Source organism: Carettochelys insculpta, chromosome 9, assembly GCF_033958435.1.
Source record: "Carettochelys insculpta isolate YL-2023 chromosome 9, ASM3395843v1, whole genome shotgun sequence".
NCBI lineage: Eukaryota > Metazoa > Chordata > Testudines > Carettochelyidae > Carettochelys > Carettochelys insculpta.
In genome coordinates, this window is record NC_134145.1 from 61090213 (window position 1) to 61117164 (window position 26952).

The 26952-nt window shown below is 43.3% G+C and overlaps 1 protein-coding gene and 1 long non-coding RNA gene across 5 annotated transcripts in view; one reads left to right on the top strand and one right to left on the bottom strand.

Moving 5' to 3' along the window:
• LOC142018016 (uncharacterized) overlaps nucleotides 1-7070 on the bottom strand; it is a 69932-nt gene extending 62862 nt beyond the window's left edge. The window contains exons 1-2 of the long non-coding RNA XR_012646654.1: nucleotides 6934-7070; nucleotides 869-942 (exon numbers count right to left, since the gene is read on the bottom strand). This is a non-coding gene — a long non-coding RNA (uncharacterized LOC142018016). The remainder of the gene's footprint in view (nucleotides 1-868; nucleotides 943-6933) is intronic.
• A 127-nt stretch (nucleotides 7071-7197) lies between these two features.
• Nucleotides 7198-26952, top strand: part of RALGPS2 (Ral GEF with PH domain and SH3 binding motif 2) — a 149544-nt gene continuing 129789 nt past the window's right edge. For 3 of the 4 annotated variants that reach the window (XM_075002519.1, XM_075002518.1, XM_075002521.1), the window contains exon 1: nucleotides 7198-7347. The gene's annotated coding sequence lies outside the window, so the exon portion shown is untranslated. Of the gene's footprint in view, nucleotides 7348-13422; nucleotides 13503-26952 lie in introns of all 4 variants that reach the window. The other variant, XM_075002520.1, reaches the window with a different exon arrangement.

The window sequence follows — 26952 nt, forward strand, 5'->3', positions numbered from 1 at the left end:
TTAAGCTCAAATGAAGGGAACACGCTCATAAAACAGCATTTCAGCATGCTTCTTTTGTAATGATAACTGTGAGCCAAAAACAGGTGGTCCTTTGACAGTTCATTGAATCAAAGAAAAAGCTTAAGTGACTATCATTTTAATAATGCAGTTAATATCTAAATTTGAGCTATATTGTCTCAATTCATTACTTTTAGGAGTCTCATCCTGCTGTATTTATACAGAGGATTTATGTGTTGAACTCCCTTTAGTGTTAAATGGACAAGGTCAATGTTCCTGTTTTCAGAGCCACTGAAAGAGGTAGACACTCTCTTTCAAAGGATCAGATGGCTTTTTTGATCCACTTTTTTATGTGTGGAAGCACTCTTTTGAAAGATCTCTGTAGTGTAGACATAGCCAAGGAGCAGGTCTGAGGCAGCTAGCCCTCAGCACCACCCAGACTATGCCAGCTGGGCCCCATCCCAGCCTTCTGATCAGCCCAGAGTGTACCACATAGCTCTCCAGCAGCAATTTAAAGGGCCCAGGGCTCCAGCTGCTGCCACTCCTGCAGTAGAGGCAGCAGCCAGGAGCCCTGGGCCCCAGGGAACTGCCCTCTTGCCCCACCATATTGGTGAGCCTAGTTCTCTGTAGCCCTTCTTCATCTCCAGCTTGCTCCTCTTCTGACCTCACCTTTATCCTAGCTTTGGATTCCTGACTCCCACCCCCTGCTATCCCTTCTGACTGGGACTCCACTTTACCTTTTGGCTGAAATGTTGGCTTCTGATGCCTGGCTCCAGTCCATGGCTTTTGTTCAGGACCAGGCCTGTCTGAGTTCCATTCAAACTAGTAGGCTTACCAGACTTTTTAACCAGTTATTAAACCATGCTGTTACCTGAAAGTTATAAAACTGTCCACTGAAATTTCTGGCCGTCTGATGTTCATGCTACGCTGACCCTGAGCTTCTACCTACAAAAAAACAAAAACAGTATAAATATATTCCTGTAATTATAGCTAATACACTGGGAAATACTTGTAGGAAGAATTTTTTTCTGTCTTCTTCTAGACACACCTGTTTTTCACATCAGTATCACCAGGTGATCTCATTGTGTTGAAAGCCCCAAATTGTATCTCCTCCATGGCGGAGCTGATATAACACTTGCTTAGCACATGAGACCTTATCAGTGCAGGTGTCACTCTTGAGGGAAGTCTATGTCAAAGAATTAAAAATTCTGCACAAGTTTGAAAATTCTGCAAAATTCTACATATTTTATTTGTCACTGAATAAACATGGAGGTGCCAGGATGGCACTGGAAAGCATGGGCCACTGGCTACATGGAGATGGAAGACCTGCAGCCAGTGGCCTGTGCTCCCTAGTGCCAGCATCTCTTTCCCACTCTCCCCACCATTCCCAGAACATGGACACAGCAGTGAGCTACACCCAAGCCTGATACAGCACAAGGGTCAGGCCTACTTGAGAAACACCTTGGGGGTCCTGCCCTGCTGCACCAGGAACACCAAGACAGCAAGCAAGAGGGAGTCTTGCATGCATGCCCAGTCCTGGACTTCAAGCCAGATGTGGGCTGATAGGCATAGCCTGGCAGGAACCGTGTGTGGAGGGACTTAGTGTGTGTTTGGGTGGGGGGGTGGGATCCAGACGCGAGAGGATTCTGTGTGAGGCAATATAGGTGTGGGTGGCTTTGCACAGGCTCTGGGTGCAGGGGAAATTTGGATGCACAAGTGCTCATTAGCATCATAAAACTAACACTGTATTTTGATACATGTCAATAAAGCATGTACATTTTCCTTTTAAAAAAAATTGTTAAGGACCCAAGCAATGCCAGATAAATCTGCTAGTTGCTTTATAAATGTCCATTTTGGTTTCAGCGTGGATCAGAATAGAGTAAAAGATGGCAGGCTAGAAATAGGCACATTGTATTTGTGGAATCTGTTTTGTTCAGTGTTTTGATGTCATTCCAAAATACACAGGAAGAATCTATCCATGTAGAAAGTTCAACAGCTGTCCCCAGCTGAGACACAGTTAAAGACACTAGACCTTTCAGGGCAGCTGTTCTGTCAGATGATTTTCTCATGATATGGGCCTCCCACACATAAATAGTGGCTTCTTCAAATGTCTCTCAAAAAATTGTTGATGTTTACTTATTTAATACAGGAGACATTAGAAACTACTGATGGGGACATTATGGAGTGGTGAGTAGCTAAGCAAGAACACTCTAAAGGCAAATATTCACATCTCCCAAAATTTTACATATCTAGCCATCAACATATCAAACTGAAAATGGATTTGTGCTGGAAATCTGAGGTTATTTGTTCAAGGGACATCTGAGATAGCTCTTATGGGTGAGCGGTAACATCTTAACTTTGGGGTTTTTTTGGATTACTAAGGGATGTGTTTTGTTTGTTACTGTAATACTAATGATCTTGCAGTGAGTATTTAAGGAAACCTTAACTGCATTTTAATGTTTTAATACGTTTTGGTGCTTTTAATTAAATTTTCATGGTTGGAAAAGGCATGGGGAGAGAGTCAGCTAGGGAGAGAGCAAGATAGCTTAGTGGTTTGAGCATTGCCTTTGTAAACCTAGGGTTGTGATCTCAAGCCTTGAGGAGACCAATTCAGAGTTAGAACAAATAGATTTAAAAAAAAAAAAAAAAAAGAGGTGAGGGAAGGTGCTTGATTCTGCTAAGGGCATTAAACTTAATGACTTCTTGAGGTTCCCCTCTAGCTCTAGGAGATACGTATAACCTTAACTCCATGTTAGCAATCTTTTTTATATGCAAAGAATCTTATAACCTAATTAATGAGGAGCAAAGACAGAACATAGCCTCAGAGTAAGTACTTCCTTCAGCCACAGCTCCTGATAAACCCTTCTGTACGTACAATACAATAGGCTCAATGAAGAGGGACCACAGGCTTTTATTCAGAGCTGTGGACAAAGATGTTCACAGGGGCAGGTTTACATATAGGCAAACAAGGAAGCTGCCAAGGGTGGCTGATTCTGCCAAGAGCAGTAGAGCCAGTTGGGCCAAACCTGAGTTGGTCTGCAACTACATACCCCAGACTGCAATGCCACTCACTTAGATTTGAACTGTCTGACCCTTTATCAGAATGGCGAGGTCACCAGAGTGGCACTGTGACTTCCTGCCCCCATTTCTGCCATAACCACTCAACGTAGAGTCTCAGGTGCCTCTCTTCAGGGTGCATCCCCCAGTTGAGGAATTCTGGCTGAGGGGGGAGAGATGAGAGAGGAGGACAGTATGGTGAACGTTTGCCTAGGATGGCAAACTATCTTGAAAAAACGAGGAGTCCTGTGGCACCTTAAAGACTAACAGATTTAAGTGGGATTATTAATTATAATTGAGATGATTTCAAGTTAGTTTTCAACCATTCTTCCTAAAGCACTCAGTGTTTTGAAAGCAGAGGTTAAAATCGTGCTTGCCTCATTCATGCAAGCTTTCTCATTCAAGAATCATACATGCAGGAAGTAAGGTAGGCAGGCAGAAGAGCAGGGACAAGATGCATCTAAATTGATGATGCTGGTCTCTCTTGGCTCTCAAGGAACAGTGGCTTCAAGAAGTCAGATCCTAGATTTCTTCTGGGAAGGTGAGGGGTATTGATTGTACAGTTGGAACAATTATTTGGAGGAACTTCATGCACAATTAGAGCCATCCAGAGGAGAGGGAGACTCTTAGCATTCTTTTGCTTATAACATTATTTTAGTGTAAAAGCAAGTAATAATTCTTAGCACTTCTATAATGTCTTCTATCTAAGGATTTCAAAACACTTCATAAATACTAAAGGCTGGGCTATGGTTGACCTTGAGTGCACAATGGTGAAAAGGGAGTAAGGGACTTCCTCACATAGGAACTGCACTCCTGCCTCCAGGGAGCACAGGGACTTCTACCAAATTACTCTGTCTCCTGGGAACTATTAATCCAAAAAGCATTCTGCCTCACCACACGTGTTGATCATATGGGACAGCATGATATCCCTTGAAAGAGTGAGGCAAACTGTACCTTCTGCTGTGAAAGTGAGAAGCTCTGGGAAGCCATCTCCCTCTCTGTGGTGGAAATGTCCTGATGTTCCTACTGAAAACATTTATTTCTACACCAGTCCTTGACGAACTAAGTGCTATCAGCATAATTTAGCCCAAATGAATTAGGGCTCAGAACAATGCTGCAGTGCTAATAAATGCTGTCCCAGGTACAATGTAGATTTATGCTTGATTGATACTTGTTTCTGAGATGCAGCATTTTTAATTTCTTAACTAACTTGGCTAATACATTAAAAGAAGACTTTTTTCAAAGTAACTGTTTAATCACTACTTGTGGTTAAAAAGAATGTACTGTATAGGAACAGATGGCAGGAAGACAGGATTTAAGCAAGGAACAGATGCATCCACATTAGGGAGCTTGGAGGATAAATCTCTTAATCTCTTGTGTTGCAGGAATTCACTGTGTTTACTTAGATGGTGAAGCATTACTATGAACAACAATTAGCAGTTGCTGTTTTGTATGTTTGGGATACTTCCCCTTGGATTGTCACTAAATCCTATTAAAAGAGTGTCGTTTTTCCATAGGGCATGTCATTTTGGGGATGCCAATGTATACATTCCTAGGGCAAGGATGTGGTAACTTGATCCACCGACAAACCTCTACAAAGTTTGGGGGAAACACTGTGGAAATGTCTGATGGACGATCCACTCAAAAATCTGGAGAAAGCTGACTTTATAGCCAGTTTTATAAACTTATCTTTTAAAAAGGGAGACATGGACATGCAATATGAGGAAGAGAAAAAAAGAATAAAATTTAATTGTGGTTGTATAACCCACATTCCAGCTTTTCCTTAGAACAGAAGGGCCAAGAAATAACTAAACTTGTATCCAAAAGGTGTGTTCTCATTATTTGCATTAATCTTGTGTGAATATATTAGTGTATTAGAAAAACACACCAGCTCAAAACATCTGCCAGCAACAGTCCACATTTCCACTGTATGTCACACTATATTGCATACCTATTTCTATCTAATCCTTATGCTATCTGCGCCTTATAAACTGGGAATGCTCCTTATTCCCTCTCCACCATTGTGCAGTCACATAAGGGTCAATTATAGCTCACCAGTTAGTGTTTATGAAGTACTTTGAAATCTTGGAAGGACATGGTAGAAGTGCTAAGGAGTAGCAACACAAGTTTCCACAAATACTGTATACTAAACTCGTCCTCTGCCCTCTACTGTGGCTTCCTATAGAATTTCAAATCACGTTCTTAGAGTTTATTTTCAAATGCTCCATAAGCTGGGCCCTAGATATTTAAAGATTGTCTCACAATGTGGAATGAAGACCATGGTCAACAGCTACCATCCAATGGGGCAGCAGATCTCTCAACAATAAGAATAAAGCTTGTCTGCGCAGGAGACAGAACTTTCTCCAGGGCAGACTGAGACTATAGAATTAACTCTTCCAGAAACTAAGAACCACCATGAACCTCACTGCTTTCCACTACAAGTGCAAGGCATATTTGTTTGATTTTGCATTCTCTAACTGTAAACATACAGCAAAAGATAGGTTTACATTTTAGAAATATATAATATGAAAGCAAGACACATTACTCCCTCAGGAGAGAGAACAAAATAACAGATTTATAGTCATGTTGCTTAATGCACTCTTGGATGATGCTCAGATACTACAGTGATGACTGCAGTATAAAAACCTGTAAGTATTCTCACTTGTAACTAGAAGATCTGGAAATAGTAGCCTGGTGTACATGGTACATTTGCACTAGTCTCTGGATGACTGGCAAACAGAGTATTTTGTAAGTTTTAGTTAACCATTGGGATAATCTTTATTATTAGCTTCATATTTAACCAGTTTGACTGAAAATTGTACTGTGATTAATGCAGGAAGACTGCAATCCTAAGTAGAAATTGTAAGACAATCTATATGTTTTGCATTGAACTTACATATACTTAAAAAAGGAAAGAGGAAAATTCTGATATCAATAACTCTGTTGCTCTGGTTCTTGTTCCTATTTTAACTAAAATAAGACTAGGCCATCAAGAAAAATCACGTATTGGAAGAGAAGTAGGAATGCTTAAGACTAAAAGTCCATGACTATTTATGACTTAATGTGTGTAAGGCTTATGCATATGACTTATGCATAAGACTGAAAATCGATGACTGTGGCACTCTGAATAAAGTTTCATTTATGTTTCTCAGTGCAAGTACGCTATATTTTGTACCTGGAAAAAACACATACATTTTACGTCAACTAATGGAATAATTTAATTTTCATTTGATTTGAGCGTGTTCAGTTACAGATCTATTGATAACTTCCAACACAACACGGTACAGATAAAATTCTCACACACCAGAAAAAAAGTTTTAAAAGATTTTGAAGTATATTAATTATCTGGATAAAGTAATATGTACTTTGGGAATTTGGGGGATAAGCTGTGTTAATAACCCTGCACGCAGTTTGCAAGGAGGCCTTGGGCCTTTGGGATTTGCCAGGTAGGTGATTTAGAAAATATTCAGACTAATTATACTTCTGTGAAGGACGCAAAACCAAACAAGATATTGTGGATATTTTGATGTTATTTGGGATGTTTGTGTCTTAGAAACAGGCTCTGAGCTGCTATAATAATAAATTTATGACTATCCCAGCACTATCCGGCAGCCAAGTAGATTTATAAACCATCTTTTAGGGGTGACAGATGTGGACTGTCGGGAGCGTGAGGTGATGCTGCTGTGCTGGAACTGACAGGGGTAGGAGTAAGGTGGTGATCAGGCCCGTTCGCACGTTCTGTGGAGCCCGCCCCGCTCAGCGCGAGCGGAGGACAAACGATCCCAGGCGCAAAGCTCTGAACCCCGACATCTCCCCCCGCCCCTTTTTTTCCCCTTCTGTGGCGACCAACCGCCGCCGGAGGGCGCGCGCGCCTCTCACCCTCCACGGTGGCGGCAGAGCACGAGCCGTTCCCCGCCCCCAGCGGCGCTTGAGCAGTTGCGATCGTTGGGGCTCGCGAGCTGAGAGCGCGCGCGCGCGCCGTTCCTCGCGCCGCAAACGTTTCCATCAGCGGCCGGGCGCGCGCGCACGCGCGCGCCGGCGTCCATCCCTCCTGCGCCTGCGTCGACGGGTTCACTTCCCCCTCCTCCTTCAAAGAGAGGCACTTACGCGCATGCGTTTTCTCCCTTCCCCCCCTGTGTTTGTGGTGGTGTCTGCTCTTCCCTCCCCCCGCCCCGGCTCAGGTAGCCGCTACTGAATGACAGCGATCCAGCCCGGCTGAGCAGCAGCGGTCCCGGGCGCGGGAGCCCGCCTGGCGGACGGCGGGGTTCCTCCCCCGCGCCGTCCCCCTCGCAGGTGAGCCGGGGAGCGCCCCGCCGCGCACACCCTTCCCTCTGCCCGGTGGGAGAGAGGCCGCCGGGTCGGTGGCGCCCCTCCGGGGGGGCCGTGACCGGGCTTTGTCCAGCTCCCTCGGAGGCGGATTAGCCTCCGCTTGGATTCCGGTCCGGGCGGGGATTGGAGGCGCGCGGTCCCCTCCCAGATCCGGGGAGGGTCCGGCGCCCTCTCAACCCGCACCTGGGATGGGATCCCCGCCACCGCCTTCCGCTCACGCCTGGGCGAAGGGCGATTTGGGCTCGGCCTGGCTGTGCTATGGGATGAGAGGGGACGGGACGGTGTGAGTCCCGCCAGGCCCGGCCCTCTCCTGGGGAGGGCGCGGATGGGGCTGAGCGCTTGTGAGGTGGGGAGGGGGGAGTGGGGCGCCCCGGCCGCCGCCCCAGCCCACCCGTCGGTGTACTGCGCTGCGCTGTGTGAAGCAGCCGCAGGAAAGTGGGAGCGGGTGGGACTCGCTCCCTGCTGGCTGGGAGTAGGGAGCGTGGGTTACAATGCACGTGTTTGGAAGGTGGGTATCGTGGCCTGCTCCTCTCGCCAGAGCTTCGTGTGTCCTTTTCTCTCTGGCGATACAGACTAGCTCCAACCGGGCGTGAGCGGGCCCAGGGTTTCCGGGAAGCTTGTGCTCATGGACAGCAGTATGGAATGGCTTATCTATGTTTTAAGGGCGTCAGAGCTCTTGTGGTTTCAATGCCTCAGCACTTGTGAGGTTTGGGTGTGGGGTAACTAAGCGCTAGGGTGAGTTAAAGCACCCCCCCCACCCCGTCCCGAGTTTGAATGGTTCTGTGTGAGAAGATGGGGGTTGTGGAGCAGCTTGAGTCCCAGAATGGAAAGTAGTGTGCACAGTTTGAATTAGGATGGCTTGAGGTGGGGTTGGAATGGTGAACGAGCTGTTTCATAAAGTAGCGGGAAAGTTTGAGTGTCAGAATCCTGAAGTTCAACATGCCTCTGACATGCAGCTGAGAGCCCTTTATAGTATGACACCAACAGGGAGTGAATCAAAGACACTACTCTTCTTTGGACATGGTGGTCCTGGGAGACAAGTGTAGGGTAAGCAAAGAATTAAGATAGAACTGTCTCAGGCAGATTAGTAACAGACAATCATTTGCTCTTAAATGCACAGTTGGAGAATGCTTCAGTTACTGTTTTATAGACAGTCCAGCATATTGCTCAGAAGAGGCAATTTAGCACAGCTGTTACTCTGTTTGGGGTAGTAGCGGGAAGGGAAAACTCTGCTTATCTAATGGTTCCCAACCTCTTCAAGATGGGGACTCATTTTGACAATTCAGGAAGACTGTGACCCATGTCAGTTCAAAACACTGGGGTGGCAAAGGGAGAAAAGGTTCTTCCCCTGGGAAAAACATACCTTCCCCTTGCCTCCCACCTGAAGGCCCTCTCAGCCCCAAAATGTCCCAGTGCACTCCCCTGCCCCATTTTCCCCCTCCCCAGCTTAACCCCTCGCAGGTACGATTGCCAGATTTTTTGGAAAACTTCTGTGGGACAGGCAGCCCTGCCCAGGGGATCCCCAGTCAGGGCTATCTGTCCTGCATAAGCTTTTCAAAAACCTGGTGGGGAGAGGGGGAGGGACCCTGACAGCCCTGTGGCTGGGAGCTGGCTAGAGCATGGAGTCCTGGCTGGCAGTACCAGCTGTGGGAGACATGGCAGCCACATGACTTGGAGCTGGCTGGGGCGCAGAGCCCTAGCCAGCTCTCGGGTCCCCCAGGGTTAAACCCCTCTCAGCCCCTTGCCCCCATAGCTACCTCCCATTGGGGTTCCCTGCTACTGCAGCTAACCCCTGCTGCTTCTTCACTGGGCATTCCCCCCCCCCCCCAGCTCTTTTACTCCCTTTCCCTACCTGCAGCATGGCAGTGCCCTGCCCGGCCTGCTGAAATGGGACTCAATTTAATTGGTTTAAGGGCAGGATCCCTCCTGTCAGCTGTTAAACCAATTAAATTGAGTTCCATTTCATCAAGGTGGGGCAGGGACTGGGAGCCAGAGGAGGAGTCAGGCAGCAGCATCAGGAGCTGCAGATGGTTCCTTTAAGGGCCACTTGGGGCTGAGAGCCACCCAGCCAGTGACTCTTATTAAATCTGGTTGCGACACACAGGTTGGGAATCCCTGGCTTATACAGATGGAGGAAAGACAGAGGACGCTGGATTCTTAGTCAGAGATAAAGTTAAAAAAAAAAAATCAGGCAATAGAGAATTCATAACATTGCAGTTCTTTTGTTACTGGGTTCATTTCAAGGTTGCCAGTTGCTGTAGGGAGCTATTTTAATGGAGTTAACAATTTTTAGAGGGGGGGAAACATTAACTTCTTTCTAGCTTTAACTATCTTTTCTGTACCAGGTTCTCCCCCGCCGCCTCTTTTTTTTTTTTTTTTTTTTTTTGAAAAATTAAGTGACGCTTTTCAGGCATTAATTACAGGTATTGCCATCATCCCAGTACTATCTGTACTTTTTTTTTTTTCCCTGTACTCTGCACATTGTTGTTGATTCATTAAGAAGGAAACAGAATGAGAAGTGTTGGGGGGGAACCTTTTCCTCTCTCTCTCTCTCTCTCTCTCTCACACGTTGTGTCCACTCTCCTGGCCTCTTGGCAGGACCAAGCACATCCCTCCTTTTTTTTTTTTTTTTTTAAGCCTATTTTGCCCCACACCCCTAACTGAGCCCCTCAAGGATTGAACACTCAACCTCAGGTTTAGCAGGCCAATGCTCAAACATTCTTTTAACAATTATATGTACAATTTTTTGAACCTTTAAAATAATAAGCCTTTAATATACATGACCACATCAACTCAAACTGTGTACTGACTTGGACCCTGTTGATGTAATAGTCTTCACGAGAACCATAACTCCTGTAAAAAGCATCATTTACTCCAAAATATTAAAAATTCTACACACAGTATTTTAAAAATCTGCAAAATTTGGCACAGATTACTGCATTGTGCTATTTTTACAAATATTATCAATTTCGGTTACTTTAATACATTATTTCAACTACAATGTGATGGATGGACAATGGGGACTGAGGAGCACTGAAGGAAATCCCCAAACCTCCTGCATCTAATAATAAGCTTAAGTTTTACCTCTTCCCTAGTTATTAGCCAACAAATATATGCAGCCATACCGTCCATATTATATCATAGGCAATTGAAAGACCAAGTGATGGCTGGAGAATCAAATTATCAGTTTATATTGGGTACTGATTATCTCAAAGTCCAATAGTAAACATCTTATGGAGCATGTGTTGATAAAAGAATTTTTCAGCCCAAAAATTTATCAGTTCAAATCACAAAGCATGTGTAATCGATACTGTTACTTACAAAAGGTCCCTTTACACCAGTTTGCCAAAGTAAAGGAATTACAGAGCTTTTCCACCTGTGTTATATGCCTGGGGGAATCCACTAAGAACGTTTTGCTCTGCCAGATGTCTCACTACTTCAGAAACACCTCTAAGGCCCGCCCTATTACATTAAGCATGCTGCAACAGCAAGCGAGAGCAACAGAAACTCAGTCCCTCGCACACATGCCCAGCCCTTTCTTCCTCAGGGGTGACTAATATCTTCCATTGTCTTCCCAAATCCCCTCGGGGGTGGTTAACATCTCTGAGGGCTGCTCTGGGTGTTTGACCTGCCATGCCTGCGCTGCCTGGGAGGAGCACATGACCACCCTTGCAGCTCTTTTCTTTCTCATCAGAAGAAAACAGCAGAAACTGAGGAGCATTTTGAGCAGATCCAGAGAAGTAGTTATTCCTCTTTATTTGACACTGGTGAGGCCACATCTGGAATATCGTGTTCAGTTTTGGGCCCCCCAGTATAAAAAGGATGTGGATTTGCTGGAGCAGGTTCAGCGAAGGGCAACAAATATGATTAAGGGTCTGGAGCACAAGACCTAATGAGGATAGGCTGAGGGATTTGGACTTCTTTAGTTTACAGAAGAGAAGACTTAGAGGTGATTTAATAGCAGCCTTCAACTTCCTGAAGGGGAGCTCTAAAAAGGAGGGTGAGAAACTGTTCTCCGTGGTGTCAGATGGCAGAACAAGGAGTAATCCTCAGAAGTTGAAGAGGGAAAGGTGTAGGTTAGATATTAGGAAAAAACTACTTCACCAGGCGGGTGGTGAAGCATTGGAATGCGTTGCCTAGAGAGATGGTGGATTCTCCATCCCTTGAGGTTTTTAAGTCCCGGCTGGACAAAGTCCTGGCTGGGATGACTTAGTAGGGGTTGATCCTGCTTGAAGCAGGGGGCTGGACTAGATGACCTCCTGAGGTCCCTTCCGGCCCTGTGATTCTATGAAATGTAGTACTTTAAAGTCTAAAAATGATTTATTTGGTGATGAGCTTTCATGGGACAGACATACTTCATCAGATCAATCTCATTTCCAGTACAGACTGACGTTTATAAGTACAGAGGACTGAAAAAAGGCAATAAAAACTGACACATCAAGTACATAGGAGGGGGATGAGGGATGGGGGAATGTTAATTGTCTTGCCTGAGATAATTATGAGACCCTCAAGGTATGTGATACCTGGAGTAATCACCCCTTCCCATTCCCCAAACCCTGAGCTTTCTCACACATTAAAGCTCCTGCTGGCACCTCATATTGCACCAGCAGCAGACATTGTGGCTGGGGCAGGGGAAGGGGCTGCCTGAGCTGCTCCAGGCTCACTGGCTGCTGCTGAAGTCACAGAGATCCTGGAAAGTTACAGAATCTTTGACTTCCAGGCCCTTTGTGGCAATCTTGCAGTTTATTCTTTGGACATGGAGGCCAGGTCCACACTAGAATGTTAAGTTGATCCAGCTTATGTAGTTTAGGACTGTAAAAATATAAGCTAACAATCCCAGTGTAGACAGCGTGAGGTCAGTGAAAGAAGTAGTTTTTCCATCTATCAACTTACCTGCTTCCTCCTATGGAGATGATTACCTATGCTAATATGCAAATCACTTCTTGTGGCTGTACAGAAGTTTTATGTGGCTGTCATACTGCACTGCACTGTTGCTGGGTAGCATATCTGAAACAGACACCTCTAGGATACAGCTATTGAATACCAATAGGAAGTCAGTTCACACCTTCACTAAACACCCTGCATTAGAGCTTGCTTACTGTTCTGATGCTAGATTTCAGCAGGAAGTGGTTTGGTACTACTTTAATTAAATAATTCCTCAGTCCATTGTTTGTTCCAGGTGATATTGCTTGCAAGCTAGAGCACTCAAGAGACCCTCCGAGAAGGAGGGTCTAGAAGAAAAGACTACTGCACTTACGCTTTCCCTCTATCTTGGTGTTCTTAACATAGGCTAGGTCTAGACTAAAAGGATTTGTTGGCAAGACTGCAGTTTTGTCGACAAACCCACGGAGCGTCTGGATTCCCAAGGGGACTCTGTTGACAGTAAATTGACAGAATGTGGGGGTTTTGTTGACAGCTGTACCCTGCTCACCACACCTGTCGACAGAGGTCTGTTGACAGAAAGCTGGTCTTGACATTCCTGGGGGGCCTCCTGTCAACGGGGCTCTCGTCTGCTGTGCTTCTATTTTGCTGATAGAGCATCCAGGCAGTCTTGCTGCTCTCTGTCGACAGAGTGGATTGCTCTTTCAATCCACCCTGCGGTCTGGCTGCAATCTGTCAACAGAAAACTTCTAACAAATCCCTCTAGTCTAGACATAGCTATACTATTTGGTGCCATAAGAAGGAACTGAGATGCAAAGTAGCTGTATTTGTGTATATGCTCAAACGTTGAATGAGGATGTCGATAGAGGTGACTACATAGTTCCAAAGAACACTCTTTTCTAGAGATTCCAAGGGCTTGATGCCATTGGGCACCAACCCACAAGTGGGAATACACAGAGGACTCTTACAAAGAATAGCAGTTACCAGTGAGTAACCTATTGCAATTCTTTTAATTTTCCCTTATTAAGACATAGTTTTAGGACTTTAACATCTTGATCTTTTTAGTGTGTTAACATTTCTCGACACACCTCAAGTCTTTCATAATTCTTTGGAATTGATACAAGATGCATTTCTATCTAAAACTATTATTTTCTCAAGACAGAGGGTGAACTCAGATTTCAGAAGTTTGACGTTCTGTTTGAGCTAGCCAAGGCAACGGCGCACAGCTTTAGGATGAGGCAAGTTTTGATTTTATTTCCTTTAATTAAAGCCAAACAGACTATCACTACAAAACTATTACTAAAGTAGGTATTTTGAGTCATTTTCATTACCATTGTTTCCTGGCTTAAAGGGATATTTACCAGTGCCTTCTCCTAAACTATTTTTTCCTCATGAAATTGCCAACCCTGCAAAATTGTGTGGTGTGTGTTTTGTTTGGAACCAAACTTACGTCCCACGGAAGTCTGAGAATTTTGCCACTGACTTCAGAGTTACTAGGATGTGGTCCTTGATGTGAGTGGTTAGTTGTTCTTTGGTACCTTCTCTGAACCAGTTGAACTCCCACTTTCGTTTCGTAAATGAAGCTGACTTGAAAACTTTGCTGTAGGGTTGGGTAATGTAATCTGATGACTTGGTTTTTGTGTGGACTAAGGCATGCATGAGCTATATTTCACTGCAAACACATCATGACATGTTTCTGTTTAGAGACTTGTTGACAGTTTTTCATATTTGTCAGTGTTGTAAAAGAAAATGAGCAAGTAATTTGTGAGAAGGTACTTAAAAATGCCTCCAGAACTTATTCAGAAAGTGTGCAAATTAAGTCTTATAAATAAAAAGTTTAGACTTCTCTGATAGCAGCAGTAATAACTGTAGAAGCAGTCTCTTTATACATGCATGACTTGCATCCCAAAACCAGCATCAGACAAATGTAATGCACTGGTACTGATGGAGAGACCAGTATTTTAGCCATAATTATATTAACAATGAGGCTGTCATTAGAAGGCTGATCGTTTTGCTCCTCTTTTAACTTAAAAGGAAAAACATCCTCAAAATATCTTTTCAAAATTTTAAGGTTAGTTGTTAGAGTAAAGAAGCTGAATTTTTTTTAAATTGAAGGCAAATTAAACATTAACCAAGGAAGAGATCTAAACTGGACATTCTGAAACTTTTGTGAAGTGTTGTCTTTATATATGAGGGAAAGTCAAATTAAATTTGGGACTCATTTGGCAGTTTCTTTAATAATCCTGTGAATAGGTTAGTTTTCAAGCAAAGATTAGGATCAGGATTTTCAGAAAAGACACTAATCTTTGTTATATCTGATGGAATAAAAAGTTCTGGTACATAATTTTAGGATCAAATCTGATGTGAAATACTTTGAGTCATTTGCATCAGGAAGCCTTTGTATGTCAGTGGATTGAAGAAGGGGAGACTTTCCAGGTGAATTTTCTCCTTCAGACATTAAACTGCTTAACAAAACAATATATGCCCTAAATGGTTGTCCTCATATTTCTCTAATTCCACATTCCCATTTCTCTCCACTGAAGCAACTGAGTATATGGTCTGTAGTCCACTTTTCCTTCAAGTTGACTTAATCCATGTGGTGCTTATCAGACTTGCAAGGACAGTTATGGAACTGACATGTGATAGGTTAAGGAAATATATTCTAAAATAAGTGTACCAAGCATTGCTTGGAAGCTCAGTATGTTTATATCAGCTGGGACTGTGTGGAAATGGGACCGCTCTCATTGTTGTAATCAATATTTCTTGTCACAAAGGGGACGTTAATCTTTGTTTAAGCACATTACTTTTCTTATGATGCCTGACCAGTGAAATTAATAATTTAAATTATAAGGAGAACATGTCATAGGTACTGTTACAATTTAGATCCACTACACAGTAAAAAAAATTAGTTGATATAAATAAAACATCTGAGTACAAATATACCTATATAAGAATTGGTTATTCCCCTTGGTAATTGCCAGTGATATTTTTGCTTATTTACCAGATGTTCTAAAGCTAAAGTGAATAGGGTGCTGCTAATGAGAAATGTCTGTACATTGTGAAAAATCCTAGAAACATAGGGTTAGAAGAGACCTCAGGAAGTCATCATGTCCAACCTGTTGCTCAAAGCAGGAATGATCCCAACTAAATCATCCCAGTCAGGGCTTTGTCAAGCTGTGACTTGAAAACTTTCGGGGTGGAGATTCCATCACCTCTCCATTCCAGTAACCCATTCCAGTGCTTCACCACTCTTCTGGTGAAACAGGTTTTCCTGATAGCCAACCTGGACCTTTCCTAATGCAAATTGAGACCATTGCTCCTATTTCTGTCTTCTGTCACCACTGAAAACCGTCTCTGTCCATCTTCTTTGTAGTTGACAACGACTGCTATCAAATCTCCTCTCACTCTTCTCGTTTGTAAACTAAACCTAAATTCTTCAGCCTCTCCTTGTAAGTAATGTGCTCCAGCCCCCAATCATATTTGTTGCCCTCCACCAGACTCTCTCCAGTGTGTCCACATTCTTTTTGTAATGTGGGGTCCAGAACTGGACACAGTATTCCAGATGTGGCCTCACCAGTGTCGCATAAAGTAGAATAATCATTTCCCTACATTGGTTGTAAATGCTCCTACTAATGCAGCCCAATATGCTGTTAGCCTTCATGGCTACAAGGGCACATTGTTGATGCATGTCCAGCTTCTCATCCGCTGTAGTGTCCAGGTCGTTTTCTGAAGAGCTGCTTCTTAGCCAGTCTGTCCCCAGCCTGTAACTGTTTGGGATTCTTCTGTCCTAAGGGCAGGATTCTGAACTTGTCCTTGTTACACCTCATCAGATTTCTCTTGGCCCAGTCTTCCAATTTGTCTTGGTCACTTTGGACCTTATCTCTACCCTCTGGCCTATCTACTTCTCCCCCTGGCTTAGTGTCATCCACAAACTTCCTCAGAGTGCAATCCATCTCCTCATCCAGCTCATTAATGAATGTTGAAAATAAACATTAAAATAGTTATTTTTAAATTAGGATAAAATTTCACTTGAACTTCTTCCTCATTCACTGCCTTCAGTTTACTTTTATATCAGCTTTAAATTGCTAAAGTAGGACTATCAGTAATGTGTTAAGATGAAATTAATCACAGTTTTCTTGCACATATGATTAATAACTGATAACACTTTGGTATTTTCATAAGTTAATAACTGAATGCGATGTAGAGCAGACAATATGAAACTTTGAAGTACACTGTGTACTTTCAGAAAGACTTATATAATTGCTAAATAAAATTCTAATTCAAATTATGAAGAGAGGAAGACTTACTTTGTGTATAGAAATATTATGATTATAAGAGGTCAGTTTGCTTGTCACTTTGAAAGAGGACATTGTCATCTTTGCAGACAGTAGTGCTAATTACGGACCAGTGTCATGTCCTTCCCTAAGTAAGATTGTGGCGAGACAATTCCCATGAAACTTAGGTGTCTTTTAATATGTTTGAACCTTGTTGGACTGATATAGGCTTGTCTGTTGCACTGCTATTGCATTGGTGAATCTCCTGACAATAGATGAAGACCAGGTGCCAATAGTGGGGAAATTAGCTTTATGAACTGCCTGTGGAAGTATTAAGATGTTGCTGACTCATCTGCAAATTCTTGTGAGGTGGATGGGACTGCTCTCCAATGGTTTTGGATTTTTCCACTTAGACAGATCTCAGTGGGTAGTAGTGAGCAATTGTCCCCCTTGAAGAGCTGTCAGGTATGGAGTGCTTCCTAATGGCCACATACACACAGATGAACAGGAAGGTTAAAATGACATGGAGTTAAGCTTTTTCAATGTACTGATGACACCCAACTGTCATCTTTTGTCTCATCTGTTTGGGATGAGGCAATTAAACTCTTCACTCCAGTTGAGCTGGTGGAAGCTCCACCCAGATAAAACTGAACTAGTGGTGATGATGAATTGAGGTAAACTGCTGGAATGAGGAGGAAGGTGTTATGGTTAAGGGAGTGAAAATATTATTTAATACTCATCCCTCGCTATATAAGCCCATTTGGTTCCCAAATTTCTGCTCATAGGTGAAAATTTACAAGAGCAACACTAAATTCCTATTAAAATACACGTATAAGTCTCTGATTTGATCCAAGCTTCTGGCTGAGGTTCTCCCCATCCCCTGACCAGGGACCACCCCCCCAGCTGGCTCTGCTATAGCCACAGGGTTGCGAGGTCTCCCCACCCCCCAGATGGGACCCCATGGCTGGCTCTGCCACTCCACCCCATACCTCTCTCAGCTAAACTCAAGATACGCATGTTGAAGGCGTGTATCTTGCAGGGGAATTACTGTACCTGGCAGCTGGTTGGGTCTGTGGGGCAGGCGGGGGGTTAAATCCTGGCAGTGGGTTGGGTGTGTGGGCGGACAGTTGAGGCTCATATTAGCGGGAGAAGTTCACTCGTGTAGTGAACGTAGGTAGGTATGTGTGTCCCTCATCTTAGCAAGTACTTTTAAGTACTCATTTTAACAAGGGATGAGTGTATCAGCCTTCATGATTAAGGGCACATGGGAGCACATGGGTCATTAGTTTGTAGTGTATGTGAATGAGGGGTGATTTTTTTTTTAAACATGTAATTGTTGTTTGACAGTCATAATAGCAGTGACCCAGTCAGCTTTTCAGTGTATCTGGCCAGGAAGTTGCAGTCTTTCCTTTGAGATGTCACCCTTCCTGCTATTATCTTTTGCTTTTGTCACCTCTAATATTAGACTACTGTATGGGGACATCTTAAAACCATTAAGGTCTGAACTTGGTGTAGAATACAGCAACTTGCTTCATTGAGTGGGACATCTTACCGGGAGCACATGATATCCATATTCGCACTGGTTGTCCATTTAGCTCCTGGTTGAATTTCGTATGGTGTTTGTGACCTGAGTCTGCCTGGCTACTTATGGCATATTGCTAGAGGTTTGGTTAGCTGGGATTCTCAGACTGAACCTTCCTCATTATAAAAGAAGAAGACTGGTTGTCGGAGCATTCTCCAGGGAGGATCCTGTCTCTGAAACTTGTTCACTTTTCTTGGCCTGAATCTTGGGACTCTTGAGTGTAGTGCTAAAGTCACTTGTTTGATAGACACAGAGGTAGCCATGTTAGTCCATATCTTCACAGGACAAAAAAGCTGCCCTTAGCACTTTAAAGACTAATATAATTTATTAGGTGATGAGCTTTCATGGGACAGACCCACTTCTTCAGGTCTGGAAAATTCTGAATTTTCCAGATCTGAAGAAGTGCTACAGGACTTTTTTGTTTTGTTTGGGTCTTTGAGAGAGTCTGAGAGTGTTTTTTAGATGACTATCTGGCCAGCTGAATTCCTGAAGAACTAATTTTAGTAGTGAGAAGCTTTAATTTAAATGCATTTATTTTATAATTGAAGCTCCTAGAGCCAGGGGTAGATGTCTTTAATATTTTAAATCTAAGTAAATAAATGTATACCAGCATAGTTAAAGCAGTATAATGCTCTTGTGAATGCAGTTATACCAATATAAAGGTTGATTATATTGGTATAGCTATTCCCATGTGGGAAGGGGAATAAGCCGTAAGGCATCTTTATTCAGAACTGGATTCATTCTAAGGATAGTACTGGTATAATTGCTTCAGAAAAGTATAATACACAGTACAGTAGATCCCCAACTTACGTGGAGGCTGCATCCCTTGTAAGTGAAATTTTTGCCTAATGGAGGGAGCTAGGAAGCTGACCAGCGCAACACCGCTGGTCAGTTTCCTCTTGCCTGTGAGTGGCAGCCACTGGTCAGTTTCCCCTCTTAGGTCAGGCTGCTGCCGGGACAGGAGCTGGGAAACCACTCCTGTCGGATGGAAGCTTGACTGTCTCAGCCCCTGGCAGGAGCAGAGAGAATCAGACTGCCACCCCTGACAGGAGCAATTTCCCTGCTTCTATGAGTTAACTTGTTAAAAGTGGAATGATAACTTTATTTAAAAGTGAGTAGGCAATTTGTCAAAGTAAAAATGAATTTAAGCCTATAAAAAGTTATTCTGTGGGATACTGAAATTATAAACCACAAAAATTGAATATATTGTAATATTGGTAAGTCCTTACAAATGTTTATATAAGGGTGACTAAAATACTTCAAAATAAATACAGACTTTAATCTTTTAGTGATTAAAATTTTATACTGAAATTTAGATACCATTCACACAGCAACATTTTTTTTTTCTGTGCTGCTAAAGCAAGCAGGCTAGTTATAAGACTTCATGGGCTGACTTCTGAATGGGACAAATGTCCAGCTGTCTTTGTTCCTCCAGAAGGAGGGAGGTGTTGAGCCTGGACAACTGCAAATTTTAGTTGCTGATCTTTTTCTCTAGCTCTCGTGCCCTCTTTTCTTACTGTGTTGCATGGAAGTAATGTTATCAAATACCTATTATTTCTAGGGCTTCATGGTTTATTGATTTTTAAAACAAAAATCTGAAATATTTTTAATCATTAATTTTTATCCACTGTCTCAAAATCCATTTCCACACTACTGCAGAAAATCTTCTGAAATTTTTTTCAAGGGTGCGCAAAATGGAGCTTTCTGGGGTCAACATTGATCCTGGAACTCCTCACAAGCAGAAGGATTAAGGAAGGTTAATGGGAAAAATGATCCCGTGGACCTTCTTCCATGAGGACAGCCATAGCAGTTAACTAAGTCAATTTTAGCTATGCAATTGGCATAGCTAAAATTGCATATTAGCAGCCAACTGCTATGTCTAGTATAGGCATAGCCTTAGAAACGTTGTTCACCACAAGTTGCTTGAAAATCCCTCTGTTTTTGTTAGGATTGTTTTTTCCTTTTTCCTTTTCAGTTTGTCAGTGTGTGATGCTAGAGATCAGTATGACTCACTCTCTATCCAGTGCCCTGATAGAACAATCTTGTGTTGGCTGGCAGTGGTTCTCCTGCCTCCTCCTCCCCTGCCCCTTGGTTCATCATGTAACTTAATGTGAAGGAAAATTTCTGTAGTGAAAACAGGATGGTTCTCTATCATGTGTTCATGCCATATATCAAAGCCAAGGAAAGTCTCTGCATGTGACCTAGCTTCTTCACAGTGCATAAATGCCTGACCAAAATATGGCAAAGTTTACACCCTCTGCAGCAGGTTCCATCTGAACATTTTGTGCAGAAACTTCCTTTTTCCCCTGAACCCCCAACATAGGGAATATGACATGACCCAGGATAATTAATGCTGTTGGATTACTCCCAAATTAGAGATTATTTAGAAACTGATGGGGGGGGGAAACGCTTTCCTATTTAAATATAAATGACACTTCTCTTCAAGGATCCATTTGTAGCCTTCACTTTGTGCAGTAAAGACTGGGGCTTAAATTATTCATTGTTTGCACAGTACAGCCTCTTTGGTCTACTGTACCTCACTTCCCACATGTGCTGCACACCCCACCAAAAGTTAAATACCAAAAGACGTTAACTTTTTTTTGGCTAGACACACTTCATAACCCCTCCAGAAGACAAATGGTAATGTGGGATTTTATATGTGATTCAAACACTCTTCTTGTTGTCTCTCCCTCTGATTTGTGAGTATTAAATTATGGTTTTCTTTGTTTGTAGTTGTTTGTATCTAAGGAACATAGCTGTGGGAAAGTTCAAAAGTGGAGCTGTAGTATGTCCCCCCTCCAATTTATAAACATGCCCTGTCTACCCCCCTTCTTTTCATATTCTTGCTTATGCAAACATGCCATTGGCTCCTGTCTTTGATAACCTCTACAGGGCCTGGTTTTCATTCCTGAAGGAGGGGCAGCACAGGATAAATTGATTTATATTGCCAATTTTAATCATGATTTAAAATGCTGGTTTCATAATCTCATGTGTATTTGTACTTTTTTAACTTTTTTCCTAATGAAAAGTTTATTCTCATTAACTATCATTTTTGGTTTGCAACTGATCATCCCTTTACAATAAACTTGGTCTTTTTGTTAAGAGCACTTAATTAGCCAGTTATGTAACTTAACTTTCATTTATTCAGCTGTTTCTTGATATCTAGGGTTGCCTCAGTCATTGGGCTTCAAACCTGCTACTCTTGTGCGGTGCTGATAGCTATTAGTTACCTGCACTCAAGCTGCTTGAAGTGTTTTTAGGAGAAGTTAATATTCGGGATTGTAGTTGCACAGACTTCAAGTAGGGCTGTAATAGAGTATCTGGTTAAATGACTGGCTGATGGACGAGCCAGCCTGTGTGATGGCTCAGCCTTTTAGATAGAGGGTTGCAGGAGTGGGCAGGCGGTTAACTGAGTAACTGATTTAAAAAAAAATTATATATATATATATATATATTTTTTAAACACTTACTCAGTTAACTGATTACTTACTCTTTAACATCCGTAACTTTAAGTCATGCGCACACAAACCAGAAGCCAGGCTAGTTTTTGCTCATGGAGGTGGCTTTGAGACCTTCATCAAAGCTTAGCCATCCTGATGTGACACTTCGGTGTTTGGTTAGGGGTATGCCTCCTGTGTTGCCTGAGACCAGGCACTGTTCGCACTCCCCAGCTCCTAAGAGGTACAAAATCTCTCGAGAGGCTGGTCACTGGCACCAGTCTTCTGCAAGTCTGTGGTTTAAAGCAGATTACAGCCCAAATTCAAGAACTCATTTTTCTCTGGTAGAACTGAAACTGGCATCATTGAGTCTGGGTCCAGAGGGGTGAGCAGCATGGTGTTTGAAGGGGTGGGTGGCCAAGCAGTTAGTGCACCTGACTTCTGGTTCCTTGCATTCCTAACAGAGGTGCCTGGTTCCTGACCTTAGATTGGGAACCTTTTGGTCTCTGTTTTGTATCTCTTCTTCAGGCCTTAAGGAAGTGTAGTGGGGGGACTTGGGCTCTCCCTCTTTACTGAGTTACAGCTCAGAGCCCTGTATGAAGCAATGCTGTCAAGTTCCTTCTGCCATGGAGCCTGAAGTTTGCATGCCCTGTGCTGCTACTTAACTCTTTCCTTCAGTTTTAGTCATGGCCCCATGGTGAGAGCCCTGTAAATCCATTGATATCTGCTTTATATTTGAAGTTATTGGCAGCTGCTGGTATCTGCATCTGCTGGATATCTTCAGCTCATTTTTGCACGTTTGGAGGCAGATATGGATACAAATCGTCCAAACAGTTTGTATCATATGGAGCAGTGCCTTCTAATGGGCCTTTCAGGGTGTTGTGCTGTGAACTGAGGTCCCTTTGGGAGCAGCAAATGTAAGATTGGAAGGGTTTAGCACCACAGTTTTCTCAGCGCTGTGTGCTTGCTGGTCTCAGAAGTCTCTTGGTCAGGAAGACAGTGCTTTTACATCAGTGGCTGTTGAGGCTTTCAGGCTTATAATGGTGTTCCCTTCATGTACAAAGAAAGTTGTCTTCTGCCTCTTTGCTAGTCAGCCCTGAGGTGAGTCAGGTTCTTTCCTTTTCTTCCTCCTCTAGGCCTTGCACTGGCTGCAGATGTTGCAGTTTGGAGTTAGCTGAGCCTCTAGGCTTTCTTTAAGTCTCTTCATGATAGTGTCAGATTTTACAGTTTCATCATGTGGTTTCTTCTGCATTTCTGTTACTGCAATGACCTGAGGTCATTTTGGTACTGTCTACACTGGACCCATCTGTGGCAGCAAGAGTTCTGCGAAGCCTATTGTTAATGTGACCCTTGGAAGTGCAAGAGACTGTGTTCCTGGTACTGGCAGTTAAAGGGCTCTGATGTCCCAGGGTGCAATCCAGTCTAGTGGGAGTGGTGTCAGCCTTGCCTTGAGAGCTGTGCTGCTTTACAGTTCTTTATTGCTGTAGCTTCAAAATTGGACCACTTACAAATAGCCTCTAACGTGCAGGTGCCTCCCAGACAATAGGGTATGACTGACAGGCTGCAATTACACAGTCTGTCATAAGTCTCCGGTTGTACTGCAGGGTGACCACTTCTCCCACATTTTCCTCCGGAAAAGTATGTTTTGTACTGTTAAGCCCTCTCTTGGACAATGTAAATATATTAAGCCCATTATTCCTAACGTCTTAAATGGAGTTACCCAGACACGTTAACTTAAACAGAATTAGATAAAACAAGTTTAATCTACAAAGATTTTATGTACAAGTAAAGAGGAATAAAGGTCAGAAGTGGTTATATGGAAAATAAATATAAAACATTTTCTATTGCCCAACTTGAAAAATTACACTATAGTCTCAAATGAAGTTTTTCACCACAAACTTCCAGCAATATTAATGATCCACCTTCAGGTCAGGTTTCAGGATCCCTCTCTGAGTCCAGTGGTTGCTTCTTTAAACTTTCTGAAAGAGTGAGAGAGATCCATTGAGATGCCTGTTCCTCCTTTTTAAAGTTTTAGTCTCCCCTCTTGGATAAGCCTTCTACACACTTTTTCTGGTTCTCAGCTGGAAATTGCATTTACCTGCTCGATTTCTCTCCCCCCCCCCCCCCCCCACCTGAGTGAGCCTCATTTGTTTTCTCTTTCCCCTTTCTGCTTGATGACTCTGTTCACTGCTTAAGCGCAAATTAAAACAAGGGCATGCACTTTTGTTGAACACAGGTGTTTTAGAGTAGTTTGGTGTTATGTGAATCTGTGTGTGTATATATTTAACATTATACATGGGGAAATTTTTATCTTTACACATATTACTAGGTACATTTTACTGTATTACTGATCAGCAAGCTGTTTTCATATACATCACGTGGCATACCTTGCACAAGGGTAGGGTGTGAACACGGGAGTGCATTCTGTCACATGGTTCATTGTTGTTGGTGCAGTACTCGATGCCATGACAACCTCCTGTATTTCAGATTTTGCAACCACTTGCATCTTCAAAGGGGAAGCATACGTTTTTGGCTGCACTACTCTTTTTTTCCAGGAAGCTGAGGAGTAACCGTGTTAAAGTGTATCTGCAAAAACAGTGAGAAGTCCTGTGGCGACTTAGACACTAACAGATATTTTTTCAGCGTAAGATTTCATGGGCAAAGGCTTGGTTTGTCAGATGCAATATAGTGGAGATTCCCAAGTAAGTAACAGTTTCAGACACCTTTGTCAGAAGGATAGATTTTATGTGATTATAAAGCATAAGTATGCTGGTTAACTAAGAAGTAAAAGTAAAACATCTATTCTGAATGCTATAAACTAGAGTAGGGTTGAATCAAGTAGCATCTCACTCTGATGATATTCTTCTGTAATATGCAAGTTTGGATTCTTCTTTCCATCCTGGGACTATCTTCCCCATTCAGTCTTGGTTTTCCAAATATGTTTCAAGGTGTTAAATTGTGTGGAGGTGAGAGACCCAGTGATGTCAGTTTCCCTCTTATAGTTTCTTCCAGCTTGCTGGAAACTTCTGTCCTTGTGGTGTGAGTCAGCCACACAACTTTTTCAATGTGCTGTCTCTGAGAAGTCTCCATTGTATTCAGTTCTTGGGATAGTCCTTAGGAATGTGGATGGCCCATTAAAAGAATCAGCAGCCAGGCTCCAGTGTTGCACCTGAATGGCTGGTCATGGGTGTTCTCAACCTTTCATATTTCAGTAATACACACAGCAAAACATTTCATACAATAATAGCAGACATAATCCAACAGAATATCAATGTTCACCAGATAAATTTTTAAAATACCTTGCAATGCTTTCTTTGTACAAAACATACCATAGTTGTGACTGGTGAATATAGGGTTTCCAGGGTGCTGTTTTGAAGCAGGGTGTGCAGCATCCTCTTGGTCAGCAGTGGGTGATTAATCCTCCCCTGAGTCAGAGATTGGCTTCTAGGTTTCCTTTACTTGGAGCTAGTTACACTACTACTCACCAAATGTTATTAGCCTGGATTCCTTTGGGATCCTCTGGCTGGAATGGAATCAGACACGAGGCCAGCAGTTCAGTGGCCCTTGTGAAACATTGGCGGGGGGGTATCCCCTAGGTTTCTAGGTTTTACACAAAGCATTTCTGCTCTGAGTCATCAGAAAGGCATGGGGAATCTACACACAAGGTGCTGCCTCTTCCTAAATTTAGTGTTGGGTCAAGTGACTAGTAGGAAAGGCTGATTCAGAAGAAGACTGTTGGACAGCTAATGGAGGAGGGGCAGTCTCAGCCATGTGATGGCAACCTCCTTCTCCCTGATGATGAATTTCCTTCAGAGGCACCACACTCCATCCAAATTATCATAGAACTCACACAGAGCTATGGAAAAGGCTTGGAAATCCAGACAGGAGTATTTCAGTTACCATTCCGGGAGATCTTATCTTATGGATGAGATATCGGAACCCATATCACTGTGACAGACTTCTTGGTCCCTTCTTCTTATGTCAGAAAGCTCTGAATGTAAGTATAATGTTCCCTACAGTGATACGGGTGTAGGCATAAGAGGTCAGTGGAAGTTAGTTCTTCTCAAACGGTTGGCCTGCTGCCTTTGGATTGTGCTGCTGCTGCTCAAAGTCAAACCTGGTCATGGCACTGTGCAGGCTGCACTCCAAGATCATGCGCCTCTTTGTCGTCTTCCTACCTGAGGTCTTGCGCTCTTTCTGCCTCTTTTTGATCCCTGCTCTGCCTTCATGGGAGCCTCAGCAGGTGGTAGGGTGAAGCATATAGAATTTGTGAGCAGCTGGCAGTGGGGAATAGAGGGCCAAGAGCGTGGGGCAAAGGGACGTGGATGGCAGGTGCGGGGCCCTGAGGGAAGCATCAGGCAGTAGCCAAGCATGGGCAGGACTTTTTAGGTGTGGGAAGGCCATTGGGGGGTGGACCTCGTGGTGGGGCCACAGTCCAGGCATGCCCAGACTCCCTAAATGGAGGAGTCAAATACTGCTTATTTGCAGGGGTTAGCTACACTTCTGTTTCACCCAGGGTTTCCTGAAGGTGTCAGTTACTTTCACTACCAACTAAGAGGTTCAACAAGTGGCAACTCCTAAATCAACATATGCTAAAAAAAATTAATTTAGTTAAAGTTTATTCTTTACTATATGGAATTGCAACTCAGGATTGCCAGCCTACAAACTCTTTTGGGTTTTACGATTGTAACATTTGGGTCTCCTTGATAAAATTTTAAGGACCTATTGCTGGAGGACAGTAGGCAGGAGTTCTCCACTTTACTTGTCAGGGGCAAATGGGCAGCAATAACTTGGCTGCAGGCTGCCCCAGATGTGAAGAACTCAACTCTTAGAACCATGGTTTCTGCAGTTTCCTTGTGCAGGAGCTCTTGGCTTCAGTCCTTCGGGCCTCTGCATGGGGTTCAACAAACAACTAGATTTGCAATTTGAAGGATCATGACTCTCTTTCAGTGCAAATTGTTAGTAAACTCCATGGGTTAAAGGATTCAGGAACAGCTACAAATTTTGTGGGGTTATGTGTGTGGTGGAATGTCTTGTGACCATCTGCTGGATCTGTAAATCCTGGTTTTGTGCTTGTATCATTTTTGTACTTGAAGTTAAGTATTTGTGTTCCAAGTATTTGTCTCTGTAAAGACTTCAAGTGTAGCTACTGTGGCAGACCCCTACCTGGAAGCTTCAGGAACCTTCTGGAAGGACGGTACACTGGGTGGTGGGCCAATGCCTTTTTGTTCCCTGACTAGGCCCAAGCCCTCACTGGTCAGCTGAGGCCCTGACCTCCCTATAAAGGGTTCCCTTCACTGGGTTCAGGGGGGAAGGTTTTGGAAGGCGCACCGGAGGAGCAGAGCGTGAGCGAGCGAGCAAGGAGGTACCATGGGGAAGTGGTGGGTGAAGTGGC